The 15592-nt window shown below is 40.7% G+C and overlaps 1 long non-coding RNA gene and 1 pseudogene across 6 annotated transcripts in view; one reads left to right on the forward strand and one right to left on the reverse strand.

The window, feature by feature from the left end:
• Positions 1 to 15592, forward strand: part of LOC132021501 (uncharacterized) — a 47119-nt gene that overhangs the window by 1277 nt on the left and 30250 nt on the right. For all 6 annotated transcript variants that reach the window (XR_009405372.1, XR_009405369.1, XR_009405373.1 and 3 more), the window contains exons 2-3: positions 883 to 975; positions 11699 to 11856. This is a non-coding gene — a long non-coding RNA (uncharacterized LOC132021501). The remainder of the gene's footprint in view (positions 1 to 882; positions 976 to 11698; positions 11857 to 15592) is intronic.
• Positions 2551 to 7116, reverse strand: LOC132016224 (thyroid transcription factor 1-associated protein 26-like; annotated as a pseudogene).

Genomic DNA, 15592 nt, shown 5'->3' on the forward strand with positions numbered 1-15592 from the left:
TAGGCAGAGGCGCAGGCAGAGAGAAAGGGGGAAGCAGGCTCCCTGATGAGCAGAGAGCCGGATGCGGGGCTCGATCCCAGGACCCTGGGATCATGACCTGAGCCGAAGGCAGAGGCTTTAACCCACTAAGCCACCCAGGTGCCCCAAGAGTGCTCAACTTTTAAGTTTGACTTTTTTCAATAAAGCTACAAATAATAGGTGGGCATGTGACTATGGAAATTTCAGAAGATCATGATTTTACAAAAGCGTGGTATCAAGAATCTGTCATAAAAGTTTAACTTTTGCAGTTCTTTGAAAAGCAGCCCCCAGGGACGCCTGGGTGGCTCAGTTGGTTGGACGACTGCCTTCAGCTCAGGTCATGATCCTGGATTTCTGGGATCGAGTCCCACATCCGGCTCCCAGCTCCATGGGGAGTCTGCTTCTCCCTCTGACCTTCTCCTCACTCATGCTCTCTCTCACTGTCTCTCTCTCAAATAAATAAATAAAATCTTAAAAAAAAAAAAAAAAGCAGCCCCCAAATCAATCTTCAGTTCCCTGTATTTTTCCTTCATTACACTTAACTGTGAAGATGCTCTTCGCTGTGTGATTTGTGTGATGTCTTTCACTACCCACAACTCAGGAATCTGAGGCATAGAGAGGTTAAAATAAGTAACTTGTCCAAGATTACACCGTTATTAAGACAGAGAGTCAGGATTCTAGCCCTGATCATCTCCTGAGCTAATGGCTTGTTGAGTAAATAAATGTTGAAAAAATAAATTAATCATTTTCTTTAGTGACCAAATTTCAACAAAGTAAATAAAAAGAGACCTCATGTGTTAACCTTTGTTCTTTACGTGAACATTGCTCTGTTTATTTTATTTTTTTTCCCTCTGTTTCCTTTAGTGTTGGTTTGGATTCCTAAGGAATTTCTAGAGAAAAAGAAATGGAGAAACAAGACACTTTCAGATCATGTCATATCTTGTACATTAAAATAAGGTACGTGCTTTCAAGTAATGACAATGAATTTATTTTGGTTACATGCCTAGTATTATATTCATTGACCTCACAACTATAATCTTAATACAGTTTAAGTGAAAATACTTCTAAAAATCAGCCCTAGTTAAAAAATACATTACATCTATGTGATTCCTAAAGGTAATTCCAAGTGATTGGCTCTGTAAACAAACCAGATTTGTATATTTTATTAACATAAACATAGGAGTATTTTCGTGGGTATTAAATACAATTGTTATTTAGAAAATGCTGTTCTCTGATTATTCAGAACCCAATGAAAAAAAATGTCCTGGCACAAAACAGAATGTTGTGAATCCTTAGATAATCAAATCTAAAACCAAGCTTACAAAGTAGGCCATACAATAAACGCTGAAGTGAAAAGGCTGACCATGCAGCTAGGCACCTTTATTGATCAATTTTCTTTCATCACTTACTTGAAAGGAGAGAATGGAGAGGATGAATTCTGTTTTCTTGGCTGACAGACAGGTACACAGGGCAGCATGAACAGTAACACACACCAAGGTTGTTATTTCTGTTCTGATTCCAGCTTCCCTCTTAGGAGCTGAGAATGTTCCACATATTTTTATTTCATTTTTTTCACAATGGTCTTATGGAGTAACTTGGGGATAGAGGAGGAGGCAGAAGGAACAGAGTGTAAAAGAAAAGAGGTGTTTTGCAATCCAGAGTGCCCTGGGAGGGAAGGATGGTGAACTCTACCACAGCTGCGTGTTTCTAGCCCACTGTGGGCTAGGCCTGAGCAAACAGGACGGGCAAGCCGAATCTGCAAAAAGTGCCAGTGATTTTATATGTGGCAGTGACATGCACCCTCTACTCTGCCTATTTTGCTTTACCACACCTGACTCCTGCTTTAATAAGAATAATTATTTTGGAGGACGTAGCCCCTCTGTCCTTTGGCGTCTGGTAGTGGCCATAGTTGGAACTATCCTGAGGGAAAAAAATCCATGTGCTCTTTCTCCCCCAGGCCACGTGTTCCATGTATTGATCTGGGTGTTTGAGCAAAAGGAAACACAGAAATAAGAATTTGGAATTTATTATTACCCTAACTTCTTTTTTTTCTGATTTTAAAAGTAACGACTGCCTACTAATGGGGGCTTGGAAATATAATGTGTAAAATAAACACTTTTCTATGGGTGGTAATAAATAGATATCTTTTTTACTTATATTTTCTCTCGTGTATGTAATGTGTGTGTGTGAGAGAGAGAGTGAGAAAGAGAGAAAGACTAATAATGGATCATACTAATAATAGAGCATTTTGTGTGCTTTTTTTTTTTCAACCATTAAATCTGTTTGGTAAGGACAATTTCATTCATACCAAACAACAACAGCTTACAACAGTCTGAGTGTTGGATACACCATCAGAGACAGGGAGGCCCTACGTTGGAGCCCTTCCCCCACATCCAAAGACCCTGGGTCCTCCTCCACCCTCTTGCCCCTCAGGGAGATGAAAGCTGAAGTATTACTGCCACCCTCTGCCCAAAAAGACTAGCACAGAGCACTTCTCATGTTGCTCATTAGTACTGGGGAAGGGCCCTCCCCTCACTGGCTGAGACACAAGAAGCTGAATTATTGGGGGAGGAGGGGTCATTAAAGTGGCAAATGGGCAAGAAGCAGAGTGGAGACATATTTGGTGTGAAGACCCCCACCTACCCACCCACCTAGGCCACAGTGGAAATTTGCAGGACCACAAAAGTGGCACTGCCTTTGCCCACAAGCTGCCCTTTTTCAAAACTTTCAAAACGTTTCATTTCCCCTGAATTTCACGTGATACAAAAGTATTACAGGCTTAAACCTATCATCAAAATAGAAGGCTCTTTCTGTTCTTCAAGCCAGCTTTCCTCAGAGGCAAATAAATAAGAAAAAAAGCGTGTTCTATAGATCATGTATGGAAGATTTTCGTTTACAAGAAGAAAAATATCTAAGCACATGATATTTAGTGTAGCTTAGCATCCCAGTGTATATTGATAAATTTAATTAATTGTTAGGCAGTACATTAAATACATAAAAAAACTCAATAGACAGCAGAAAGCTTAATCCTTGATTAAGGACAAAGCATCTGACAGTTTTTTTATAGTTTTTTTCTTAAAAGATAATGCCATTTGTAAATTCGGGTTTGGCCCTTTTTAGTCTTTTTGCTCAGTCTTTTGAACACTTGCATTGTTTTCATTTTGTAGAGCTTTTGAACTTTGTCTCTCTCATTTTCTCCTCTCATATTCTTGTTTCTTAGCAGCACACTTAGCTTGTACTTGTTCACGTTTTCCTTGTGCCTTTTCTTTTTTTTTTTTAAAGATTTTATTTATTTATTTGACAGAGAGAAATCACAAGTAGATGGAGAGGCAGGCAGAGAGAGAGAGAGAGGGAAGCGGGCTCCCCGCTGAGCAGAGAGCCCGATGTGGGACTCAATCCCAGAACCCTGAGATTATGACCTGAGCTGAAGGCAGCGGCTTAACCCACTGAGCCACCCAGGCGCCCCTCCTTGTGTCTTTTCATTTGATGATTTTTTTTGTTTGTTTGGAATGGTAATGAAGTCTACGCTTTTGCTACACTCTCATGGCTGAGGCTGGTCAACCCTGCGTTGTTCTTCATACAAAATCTGGTCCGTGCACCCGGCAGTGGACAAACACCTTGTTCTGCTGATAGAGGCTGCTTAACTTTTCTAAATCACTTCCTGAGCCTACCTTCTTCAGCTAATTAGAGATGTTCCAGGTTGTCAGGGCATCTCTCCTGCGACCAGGAATTCTTATGAGCTTTGAACCTTCTTCCATAGCAACCTCTTGTAATTTTGCTGAATCTTCCTTTTTTCTTCAAATGCAAAGCCTGTCCGTCGGGAACGCTCCTCCTGGAATTGTTAGGTCACCACAACTGTGGTTTAAATTTCTCATTCCTGAATCTGATGAGAAACCCCCTTGCCATGTATCCCCAAACTCTCTGTCCACCACGTTCCTGCCAGCCTCTCCAGCAAACATGACAGAGCAACCATGTCCTATGTCCTGCTTTTTTTTGGTTAACCTTATGTGATTAAATTCTCCCTGAATTAAATATTCATTAAAAATTAATTATTCTCTGAAAGTGTGTGTATGTGTTTTTTCATAGTTGCACAATGTGCAATCAAAACACTGATCCCTTATTTACACATTCCTTTACTGGAAACATTTAATTTTTTTCTGGTATAAATAATAGTACAGGGACGCCTGGGTGGCTCAGTTGGTTAAGCAGCTGCCTTCGGCTCAGGTCATGATCCCAGCGTCCTGGGATCGAGTCCCACATCAGGCTCCTTGCTCAGCAGGGAGCCTGCTTCTCCCTCTGCCTGCCACTCTGTCTGCCTGTGCTCACTCTCTCTCCCTCTGATAAATAAATAAAATCTTTAAAAAAAATAAAAATAAAAATAATAGTACAGTGAACATCCTTCTTCTGTATTTGTATTTACTTCCTGAGGACGTGTTTCTAGAAGTAACTTTGGTTCAAATCATATGAACATTTGAAGTCCCCTGACATATGGTCTATTGTGTTCTGCAAAACTGAGCTGGTTGACACTCATCAACACTGAGAGTTAGGACTGGAAATTAAATTTTAGGATAGGTAAGTAGTTAGATTGTAGATGCCTATACAGTGCATATCTTCTTAGATTGTTGAGAAAGAACAACACCTCTTGTATTCTGTTCAGCCATTACCACCACCCCCATGGGATTTAGTCTAGGGAACCTCTGCAGTGTCCTTTGTGCTCTGCGTGCTTGACTTTAAAAACATAGCACTAAAGGAGATAGGCATGGGCAAAGAAAAAAAAAAAACAAACAAACAATAAAACCATGAGGAGGGGCGCCTGGGTGGCTCTGGGATTGAGCCCTGCGTCGGGTTCCCTGCTCAACAGAAAGCCTGCTTCTCTCTCCCTCTCCTGCTCCCCCTACTTGTGTGCTCACTCTTGCTCTCTCTCTGTCAAATAAATAAATAATCTTTTTCAAAAAACTGCCAGGAAATAACACTATGCGAAGAGTGTTCTGAGAAAGGAAATAGAGCTGCTGCGTTGGTACCAAAGAAGGTCACCTAACCTGAACTTGAGAGATCATGGGAGGCTTCCTTGAGGAAATAATGGCCAAATGAATCTTGAAGGATCAACGGGCATTAGGAATAGTGCCAAGATAAGCATTCTGTTAGCCCCGCTGTGGCCACAGAAATCTAAAGAGATCTCTTCCGTTCTTTCTTAAAAGCTTGACTTCATCAGTGATGGTGTTGTGACACCTTGTCTAGTATGAGAAGAGCAAGCAAACATTTGCACCTGCGGTTCAGCCTTTCTCAAGTTTGCCCAAGCACGCCAGCTGCTGTATCTGACTCAGACTGGCTTTGGCTCCTGCTGTTTATCCACTCTGCTTCCTCATCTTTCCCTCCCTTGCAAGGGCTGTGCAAGTCCATCATGTTAACTACTGGAATTATTTTGTCTGGCTTGAGTTATTTTCCAGGGCTGCTGTCCTTGAGGTATTTTAATGGTCTCCTTGGTGTAAACTATGAAGTGTTGCATTTGTGCGTTACTCTGATCTTAAATCTGTATGCAGAAACCAGACTTGGTTAAGCTTTGACAATTTGAAAAATGACAAAAACCTCATAGATAAATCAACACAATCAGTATGGTTGAGACCACACAATTATGTATCTGTGAAGAAAATAATAGTTATAAATTGTACACGTTGCGTGTAACTAAGGGATGTAGACCAGGAGGACTGGGACTGGTGTCTCTCTCCCCCTATTTCTCCCATGAGCCCAGATCATAGACCAGTAGGGCTCCAAGGGGCAAAACAACATGGTATAGTTAAAATTAGCTCTAACATCAGAGCATTTGGGTTTGAATCCCACTACAGCTTCTTACAAACTGGGTCACTTAATCTTTCTAAGCTTCCACTTCTCACTTTTGAGATGGAGGTAGTCACACCTTCTGTATTAGGTTTAACCTAGGCTGCTAAATGAAAAGAAACCCCCCAAAATACCATGGTTTGTTTGTTTGTTTGTTTGTTTTCAAAATACCATGGTTTAAACAATGTAAAAATGTATTTCTCACACACAAAACATCTCAGACCTAGATGGCATGGCTGGTTAGGCAGTTCAGCCATCCTCAATGTGCAGCTTTTTTCTCTGAGTCCCCCTCTTTCAGCCATAGCTGTATGCCAACCAATGAGAAGGGAACAGAGGAACAAAAGGAGTATATGCCTGTTCCTTTTGAAGGCACGACCTAGAAACGGCACACTTGATTTCCGCTCACAGTCCCTTGGCTGGAATTTGGTCACATGGCCATGCTTAGCCATTCAGGAAGCTGGGGAATATAGACACCAGCTGTGCAACAATGTGCTTGGCAAAACTCAGGCCTTCTGTGATAATAGAAGAAAGGGAAGATTGAGATTGGTGCTCAACCGACAGGATCTGCCTCACTGATGTCATTGGATTGTTGCGAGGATCAAGAGAGATAGAGCACACAGTGGGCCTTAGTGCCTCGTATTTCCCAGTATTGCTCTTGAGCCACACATGGTTCTTTCATGGATGGCTACAGCTGTTGAGGAAATACAGCAAACTTGGCATTAAGGTATTATATCACAGCCCACCCCTGTAGAGTGTGGTGGAGTGAAGAGACTGCCTCTGGCCACTGCAAGTGTAGCTCCTGGTCCACATGGTGATGGACAAGAACTAGCCACTGCCCTAAACCAAACCTTCCTGTTCCAACAACCGTCACCTCAAACCTGTTTTATGTATTTATTTAATAGGCAGGTATATGATTCCTACAATGTCCTATGTTCTACTCTAAAAGCATCTCCCGATATTAACCCACAGAATCTTTACAACAACCCCATAAAGTATGAACTCTTATTATCTTCACTCTACATATGAGGACACTGAGATACAGAAAGGTAAAGTAACCTCCCAAAGTCACATAGCTAGTTAGTGGCAGGGCCAGGATTCAAACCAGGCCGGAGGCCATATCTCAACTCTGACATGATCCTGCCTGCCACAAAACAAGTAGGAATACAGAAATATCTGGGGTGAGTGTCCCACATTCTTAGAACACAACTGAAGCAACATACCACCTCCCACCTACCTGCAGACCTGGCTTTTTGGGAAGGACATATCAAACCACTTGTGAAGCCCACATAATTGAGAAAGACCACAAGAAAATGACATTCCATTCGAGAGCATCTTTGAAAGGAAGAATGGGAAATAGTTCAAATACATTATACCCTCTCATTTCCTTTTTAAATATATTTTCCTTCAGGATATGAAAGCTTTCTCATGTTCAAGAGTGCTCTTTTAAAAAAGAAATGTGTTCTACCCATCCTGAGCCTTCTGATATGCTATACCAAAAGGAACACATCACTTGTGTGATACTTCCACCAAACACGCATAACCTGAATCTAATCAGGAGGAAACATCCAACAAACTCAGATTGAAGGACATTCTACAAAATCACTGGTCTAGACTTTTTTAAAATATCAAGAAAATGAAAGAGAAAGACTCTAAGGCTATCCCAATTTAAAGAAGACTAAAGCGACTTCTTTATGCCAATTAAGTAGGAAGTGTGTTCTTGGATTGCATCTGGAATGAGTGGAAAGGCTTAAAGAATATTATTGGGATAATTTATGAGACCTAATATAAACTATAAATTTAGTATGAATGATAACATTGTATCAGTGTTACATTTCCTGGTTTTGATCATTGCACTGTGGTTACGGAAGAGGATGTTTTGTTCTTGGAAAATAACATATTGAAGCCCTTAGTGGTAAAGAGGCTTGATGCCTGCAAATCACTATCAGATGGCTCAGGAAAAAATACATACATACATAAATACAAATAAAGAAAGCAAGCAAATGATAAAACAAATAGAGGAAAATGTACACAATTATTGACTCTGGGTAAATGGTAAACTGGGGTTATTTGTAGTATTTTTGTAACTTTCTGCAATTTTAATATATCAAAGTAAATATTTACCAAAGAAATGTAAATACATTCCTCAGAGAGGTCATATATAAATATTTCCTCAGGTAATACCTTAATTATAAGTAATGTAGTAGCTGACCAAGGCCCAAAATGGGGCCCAGTTTAGGCCTTATGTGGGGGTGAAGACATATCAAGAACAAAAAAAAAGGAAAATGAGGAGGAAGCAGAAGCCACTGAATTCAAACTTTACCTAGGTCACAGTTTTGCCTTGGACCTAGTGATTTTTTTGTAGGAACAATTTAAGACACAAAGACATAAGTTAAAAAGTAAGAAAATATAAACACAGACAATCAAGCTACACAGAGAAATGGCCATACGATTTTCTCAATGCTTATATATATCATAAAATATAATATATTCGTACTTATAAAACCCTGAGATCATCCAACCTTAAGTACTGTAAGCTTAGCTTACGTGATTATCCTGATGTAAGGAATTACTTGCCAGTGAACATTTGTTTTTGACTTCTCATTATTGTGTACTTAGTTGATTATTTTAGTGAATATCAACTATTATCTTCAAAACAGGCCCTGATTTTATGGCCACCTTTGTTGGTGTTTGGAAAATGACCTATATTGCTATATGATCACACTTGAAGTTTAGAGATTATTCTGTATATTGTTCTGTTAACAGGAACCCTGGCAATACAAGTCCTGTGTGAAGTTAATTGTGTGGGAGATTCACCCTACTTCTAGCAACATGCACTCCTTAAACAGTCTCACTTCTGATATCCAAGTGTCTATAGTAAAAATCAATCATAAAGTAAATCTTGAGCAGAGCAAAGTATCATGATATTGGAAAGAGGTTCAGTCAGCTGAAGTCCACAATAAGCAAAGGGTGCCAAAATGTCAGTCACCAAGACTCCTCTTCACAGCACAGTGAACCCCACAGGGAAACTCACAGATGAAAGAAGGATCTAACAGTAGCTAATCACAGGCTGCATGGACAGGGAATTTAACATAAACTATGGACAGAAGCAGGGCTTTGGGCTGGGGACACAGGAGGTATATGGCCTGTACCAGGAAAAGTATATGCCCTCCTTATATCGTATTCTGCCATGTTATTACTCTTTGTCCCTTCCAAACATACCCACACAAAGCCCTATGCCCTGAAATTAAAAAAAAAAAATTATTTGTAACTCTCAGAAATGCTCTATGACATGGAACACAATAGTTTATGGAATTAGCCACATAGGGACATAGGAACGCCTGGATGGCTCAGTGGGTTATAGCCTCTGCCTTCGGCTCAGGTCATGATCCCAGGGTCCTGGGATTCAGCCCCGCATCAGGCTCTCTGCTCAGCAGGGAGCCTGCTTCCCCCTCTCTCTCTGCCTGCCTTTCTGCCTACTTGTGATCTTTCTCTGTCAAATAAATAAATAAATAATCTTAAATTAAAAAAAAGAAAGAAAAGAAATTAGCCACATAAATTGTGAAACAAAGTCAAAGTTCTAGTTGTTCTGTACCAGTGTATAAAAGAAAGGCAGGGGTGGGGGTGGAGATGGGGAGTATATCTGTAAAGAAAGAAACTGAATAACAAAAAGTATTGTGTAAAACAGATAATTATGCCAAAAAATGGACAGAAGACATGAACAGACACTTCTCCAAAGAAGACACAGGAATGGCTAACAGACACATGAAAAAATGTTCATCATCATTAGCCATCAGGGAAATTCAAATCAAAACCACATTGAGATACCACCTTACACCAGTTAGAATGGCCAAGATTAATAAGACAGGAAGCAAAAAACGTTGGAGAGGATGTGGAGAAAGGGGAAGCCTCTTACACTGTTGGTGGGAATGCAAGTTGGTGCAGCCACTTTGGAAAACTGTGGAAATTCCTCAAAAAATTAAAAATAGAGCTACCTGATGATCCTGCAATAGCACTACTGGGTATTTACCCCAGAGATACAGATGTGGTGAAATGAAGGGTCATATGTACTCCAATGTTCATAGCAGCAGGGTCCACAATAGCCAAACTGTGGAAAGGACCAAGATGCCCTTCAACAGGCGAATGGATAAAGATATGGTCCATATATACAATGGAGTTTTATGCCTCCATTAGAAAGGATGAATACCCAATTTTGTATCAACATGGATGGGACTGGGAGAGATTATGTTGAAAAAAGTCAAGCAGAGAGAGTCAATTATCATATGTTTTCACTTACTTGTGGAGCTTAAGGAATAACATGGAGGACATTGGGAGATGGAGAAGAGAAGTGAGTTGGGGGAAATCAGAGGGGAAGATGAACCATGAGAGACTGTGGACTCTGAGAAACAAACTGAGGGTTTTGGAGGAGAGTGAAGCGTAGGGGTTGGGTGAGCCTGGTGGTGGGTATTAAGGAAGGCACATATTGCATGGATTGCTGGGTGTGGTGCATAAACAATGAATCTCGGAACACTGAAAAAATAAGATCAAATTAAAAAAAAAAAAAAAAGGAATTGTGTATGCAGCCCTGAAGAGCCCCATCTAAACCATGTCAGGGGCACCAGGGTGGCTCAGTTGTTAAGTGTCTGCCTTTGGCTCAAGTCCTGATCCCAGAGTCCTGGGATAGAGCCCCACATCAGGCTCCTTGTTCAGCTGGAAGCCTGCTTCTCCCCCTCCCACTCCTCCTGCTCGTGTTCCCTCTCTTGCTGTCTCTCTCTCTGTCAAATAAATAAATAAAATCTTTAAAAAATTAAAATTAAAAAAATAAACCGTGTCAGATCCTCCAAAAACTCCACTTCCAACCATTTTAGCCACCCTCTAGTTTATGACTACATCTAGAAAATGAAAAGCAGATCAAAACATTGTCACTGCAGCCAATATTTGTAGCAGACTCTCCTTCCCTCCAGGGCATTACAGATTTGTGGTTGTGGGGCCAGGAAGGCTGAATCATAATTCAATGCAGATGTGTCATTATTTAACACTCTTGTGGATCTAAAAGCAGTGATGACCTGGGGGTCAAAGCTAGTGCCTTCCTGAGAGTCCAAGCCACACAGGTGGACAACAAGTGTAGCTATGGGAAGCTTGCTGCAAAGGAAGCTTAGGAGGAACTAAAGAGATAAGGGTGAGTTGATGGAGATTAAATAGGCTGTCCTCATCAGAGAAAAAAAGGAAGGACAGAAGGAAGGAGGGTGGGGGAAAGACAGAAAGGAAGGAAGGAGGGAAGAAAGAAAATTTGGGAACATAAACAGCAATCAAGACTCAACTTGGAAAGTACTATTTGTCCAGAATAAAAAGATAAAAATTTGTTCCAGCAAGGTCCTGGGAATGGTGGGAATAAAAAGATAAAAATGTGTTCCAGCAAGGTCCTGGGAATGGTGGCTAAAGCAGGAATTAAAATGGAGAGGTGGAGGAAGCAAAGTCTGGCTCCAAGAGACGTTTTCGCTTAGAAAACGTCCTATTTAAAGCACCACTTGCCTAGGAGAGCAGAGAGGAACATTGTGTGTTTCATCATAACTGGTTCTCAGCAGCTACAACTGGTTAGGACTGTAAACTTGACCTCAGGGCATCAGACTGCAAAGTATTTCTTGACCCAGGAACCACAGTTCCTGTTCAACCAGCATATAGGTCTGTGGACTTACTCTTTCCTATCCATGTGCTAGTTTTCAAAAGTCAGGCAACAACTCCTGACTTTTTCCCTTGGCAAAACCACTCAGTGAATTTCTTCTGTAATATATGTTCCAGTGCCTGGTGAATCAAGAAATACTTGACTTTTTTTTTTTTTTTTTAACAGAACGTGAACAAGAAAGATAAGTGATGATGTGTAAATGAGCAAAAGGTGACTCTAGGCCCCAAAACTAGATGAAGTCTGGGAAGAACCCGCTTGTGTTTCCTAGTCCCAAGTGTTGGGGCAGGGCAACTGAAGAGCTTTGGAGAGATAAGAATGGTAAGGTAAGTGTGATCTTTGTCAATGTAGTTCTTGGGTCCTCGCCACCACACCTGGTCCTCCTCCTCCATCCCAACAAATCATGCTGTAATGATTTCCTCATCACAACAACAAATTGTTGTTGTAACAACAATTTCCTTCTGGAGCTGTCCGCACAGCTCTTCTCTTGCAGCTCAGATCACTGCTGCTGCCAACGGCACCACCATATCTTGGCATCACTTCTAACAGACCTCTTCACAGTCACTATGGCAACTGCCACCTTCTCTTTTCTGATTGTCATGACCTCTAAAAACCTTTTGTGGCTCTGCCAAGTACATCTCCTGAACCCTGCTGATGTTCCCACCATACAGGGAGACCAACATCCCCGTTTTGTCTGGGACCAAGGGGTTTCCAGGGATGTAGGACTCTCACTGCTGAAACAGGAAAGTCCCAGGCAAAGCAGACTCGATTGGCATCCCACACCACTAGTGGTCACAACTGCCACGGCCGCTGGCTTGTGTCTGAGAATTCAAGGTGGGAAGAATGGAATCAGAAGCATACTTCTGCCCTAAGCAAAACTACTGGGGGAGATTTTTCCTCCACCTTGAGGGCACTCTGCTGGGTCTTCTGGAGAAGCTCACACACCTCCATTTCCCTAGATGGAACTCTGCAACCCTAGGAAGCTGCCCTTCCTCTGTGCAGTCCACTCTCTCTCCATCCTGCTCTCCCCCCAGTGCCCTTATCTTTGGGAAGGACCTACCCTCACAACCAGAGTGATGTGGCCTGTACCTATAACATACTGTCATTTTTAGTATGTGTACAGTGAGATACCATGTGGATTTCTCACTCTTTTTTTTTCCACTTTAAGATGCTAATATGTTATGCTAAATAGTACAGAGTAGGGATACTTCCAGATAGGTATACTTGCAGATTTAAAACAAACAAACAGACAAACAAACCTGAAATCTTTTGAGGAGAAATTTCTTAATCTCACCAAAACCTTTTTTTTAAATCAAAATGGGAATTAATTGGCCAGTTTTTATAAAAGCCACATAGGCTCATTTCAAGTGCTTTAGAAAACAGAGAAAATCATATAAACTTAACCAAAAATATAATCCCAAATCCCACCACTCTAAAGATAAGCATTATTAATATTTTTATCAATTAGATACATTAATGTTGTTTATGTCCTTCTATCTATGCTTATATATGCACTTAGATATAGAAGGCTTTAAATAAAAATGAAATTATATATAGGTTATGTATAAATATTGTGCATGTTATATTTCTTTTCATTAATATGTCATGAACATCTTTCCTTGTCAATAAATAATAATATACATGATCATTTTTAATGGCTACAGAGAGTAGCCACTCTAGGTGTTCTTTAGCTGGAATAGGGACTAAACAAATTTCCCAAGGAGAAACTGTTAAGAAAGGATTTTTCTTAGGGGCTATCTCCATTTCATTGTACTGTTGGCACCTCTTAAAAATCTGCCATAACTCCAATTCCCAAAAACGTTTACAGAGTAGTCCATAAAAGTCCATAAAATATCTAAAAGTGTATCTTTATCAAACATCAGCAAAAAAAAAGGGGGGGGGGGGTGGATAGAAAACCCAGAAGTCTGTTCTAACAGACAATGACTCATGTAATGTAGACAGAAAACTGTTCCAGAAAACAAAAACTGAGAGGAGTAAGTAATTCACCTGCTCACCACTGGCAGTATAGCCCCAAGAAGTGGAAAACAAATTGATAAAATCTAAATGAAGAAGCCAGCAGTCATGATGGGAGCAGAGGTAAAAATCATAGCAGAAAACAGAAGGTCAGTCCTTAAGATAAGAAAAAGACGGCAAAAATGAAAGAACATTCCAGAACTTGAAGATTACTGTAGACAACAAAGAGGAGGAGTACTAAAAAGCAAAGCAAAGGGATAAGAAAGCAGTGCAAAGTACAAATCAATACTTAGATGTTTTCTTAAATCGGAACAAACTTTTAATTATGACACAATTCATATTTAAAATTTTGGATGTGATATAATTCATATATATGTAATGGATATACATTATTATAAATAATAACAAAATCAAACAGCATGGACCCACCACTCAGCCTAAAGAATCAAACATTACTAATATGGGTAATGTCTTTTATACATCCATCCCTGACACTTCCCTCCTCCCCTTTGCTTGTCTTTAAGTTCAACCAAACACCTATGTTCTATAAGTATTTGGGGAACAGGTCCCACATATTTTTTAACTTTATGTAAATGATACCACAGTGTATGCGGTTTTTTTGTAAACATGAAAACTGCCCAAGCTGAGTCCATCTGTAGGACTTGGGATGTAGGTATGTCTGCCAGAGTAATGGGGCAGGCAAAAAGGAAGTCTCCTGCTTGGAGGCTAAAATGTCTCCTATTCAGAACCACAGTTGAGTGCACAGTCATGAGCCAGAGTTTCTGGGCACATCCAGTAAACTGGTAGCAAGGTCCAGCCCAAATCTCTTTGCAGAGGTCCTGAGAGACCTCTTACAGAACCACTCCTCCTACGAGAAGGAAATCCAGGCATAAACTGCAGGATCCAGGAACAAAAAAACCTGAATTATCAAAGAGAAGTAGGAATTCTAAATATCGCCTGGGGGCCGTCAGGCAGACTTTGGGTGCAAGTTGAATTCCAACAGTACTGCAAAATAAAAGATTATTCTTCCTCTATATTCTGTAATATACTAGAACCCAGACAACAGTTTTAACATACTGCCAACAGACTGTGACAAAAGAGAGAGAGAGCCATTCTTTCTGCCATTCCTTCTCACTCTGCCAAGGTCAACCGTGGCCTCAGGACGGCTCAAGATGCCCAGCAGAAGGACATGGGGAAGACAGTGGCACCGACAGAAACACAGAGAGCTTCCCTGGCACCCAGCAAAGTGAAGCAGCAGCATGCCTGGCTGTCAGCTCAATTCTCCTTTCAATATATGGGACTTCCTGTATCTGAGAAGCTACTGAGACCAGGGGCATTGATGCTAATGTGCTTCCATATTCGTCTTCAGGCTGGTGAAGTCTGAGGAAATGTCCAGTTATAACTGTATTAGCCCATAATCCAGGGTAGAAGTAAGGTACTGCATGGGGAATGCAGGGAGAATTCAGTTTACCTGAAACTTAGGATCTCTGGAAGTTATTGGAGGGTGTCTGGAAAACAAGGCTTCTTTCAAGTTCTGTGGGACCCATGTTTTTACAAACATGCCCAGCCACTGTGTTGTAGGAAGATTAATTTGTCAGCATATAAAAAGAGGTCATAAAATGGGGAGAGTAGAGATCAGAAGAGCAGTCGTAAGATCACTAGAAGAGTCCAGATAAAATGAAGGAAGAGTAGCGGCAGTGGGACAGATTCTAGAGCGACCATTAAGCAGAATCGATGAGGACCGGGCATTACATCTAACACATCATTTAATGATGTTTGCAAAACACGATAAACAATACAACTCAAATATATATGAAACTTGCTGAAGTTAAATGCCTTTGAAAGTGAAACCACAATGACACCTAGAAAATACGTCACTGTGGAATGTCAGTGTTGTTGTAACTCTAGTACAAAACCCCTAACAGATAAGTGCATTCTTCACATACATCCCATATCTTTCCCTTTTTATTTACGTAAAGGAAAAAATGTCCTAGAAGGAGAGACAGGAACATGTCAATTTTCCAGAGCTTCAGATTGCTAGCCTGGTTGTGTGAAGAGAAATCTGAAAATTATGCTGTGCTTTATTCT

This window comes from Mustela nigripes, chromosome 1 (genome assembly GCF_022355385.1).
Source record: "Mustela nigripes isolate SB6536 chromosome 1, MUSNIG.SB6536, whole genome shotgun sequence".
Classification (NCBI taxonomy): domain Eukaryota; kingdom Metazoa; phylum Chordata; class Mammalia; order Carnivora; family Mustelidae; genus Mustela; species Mustela nigripes.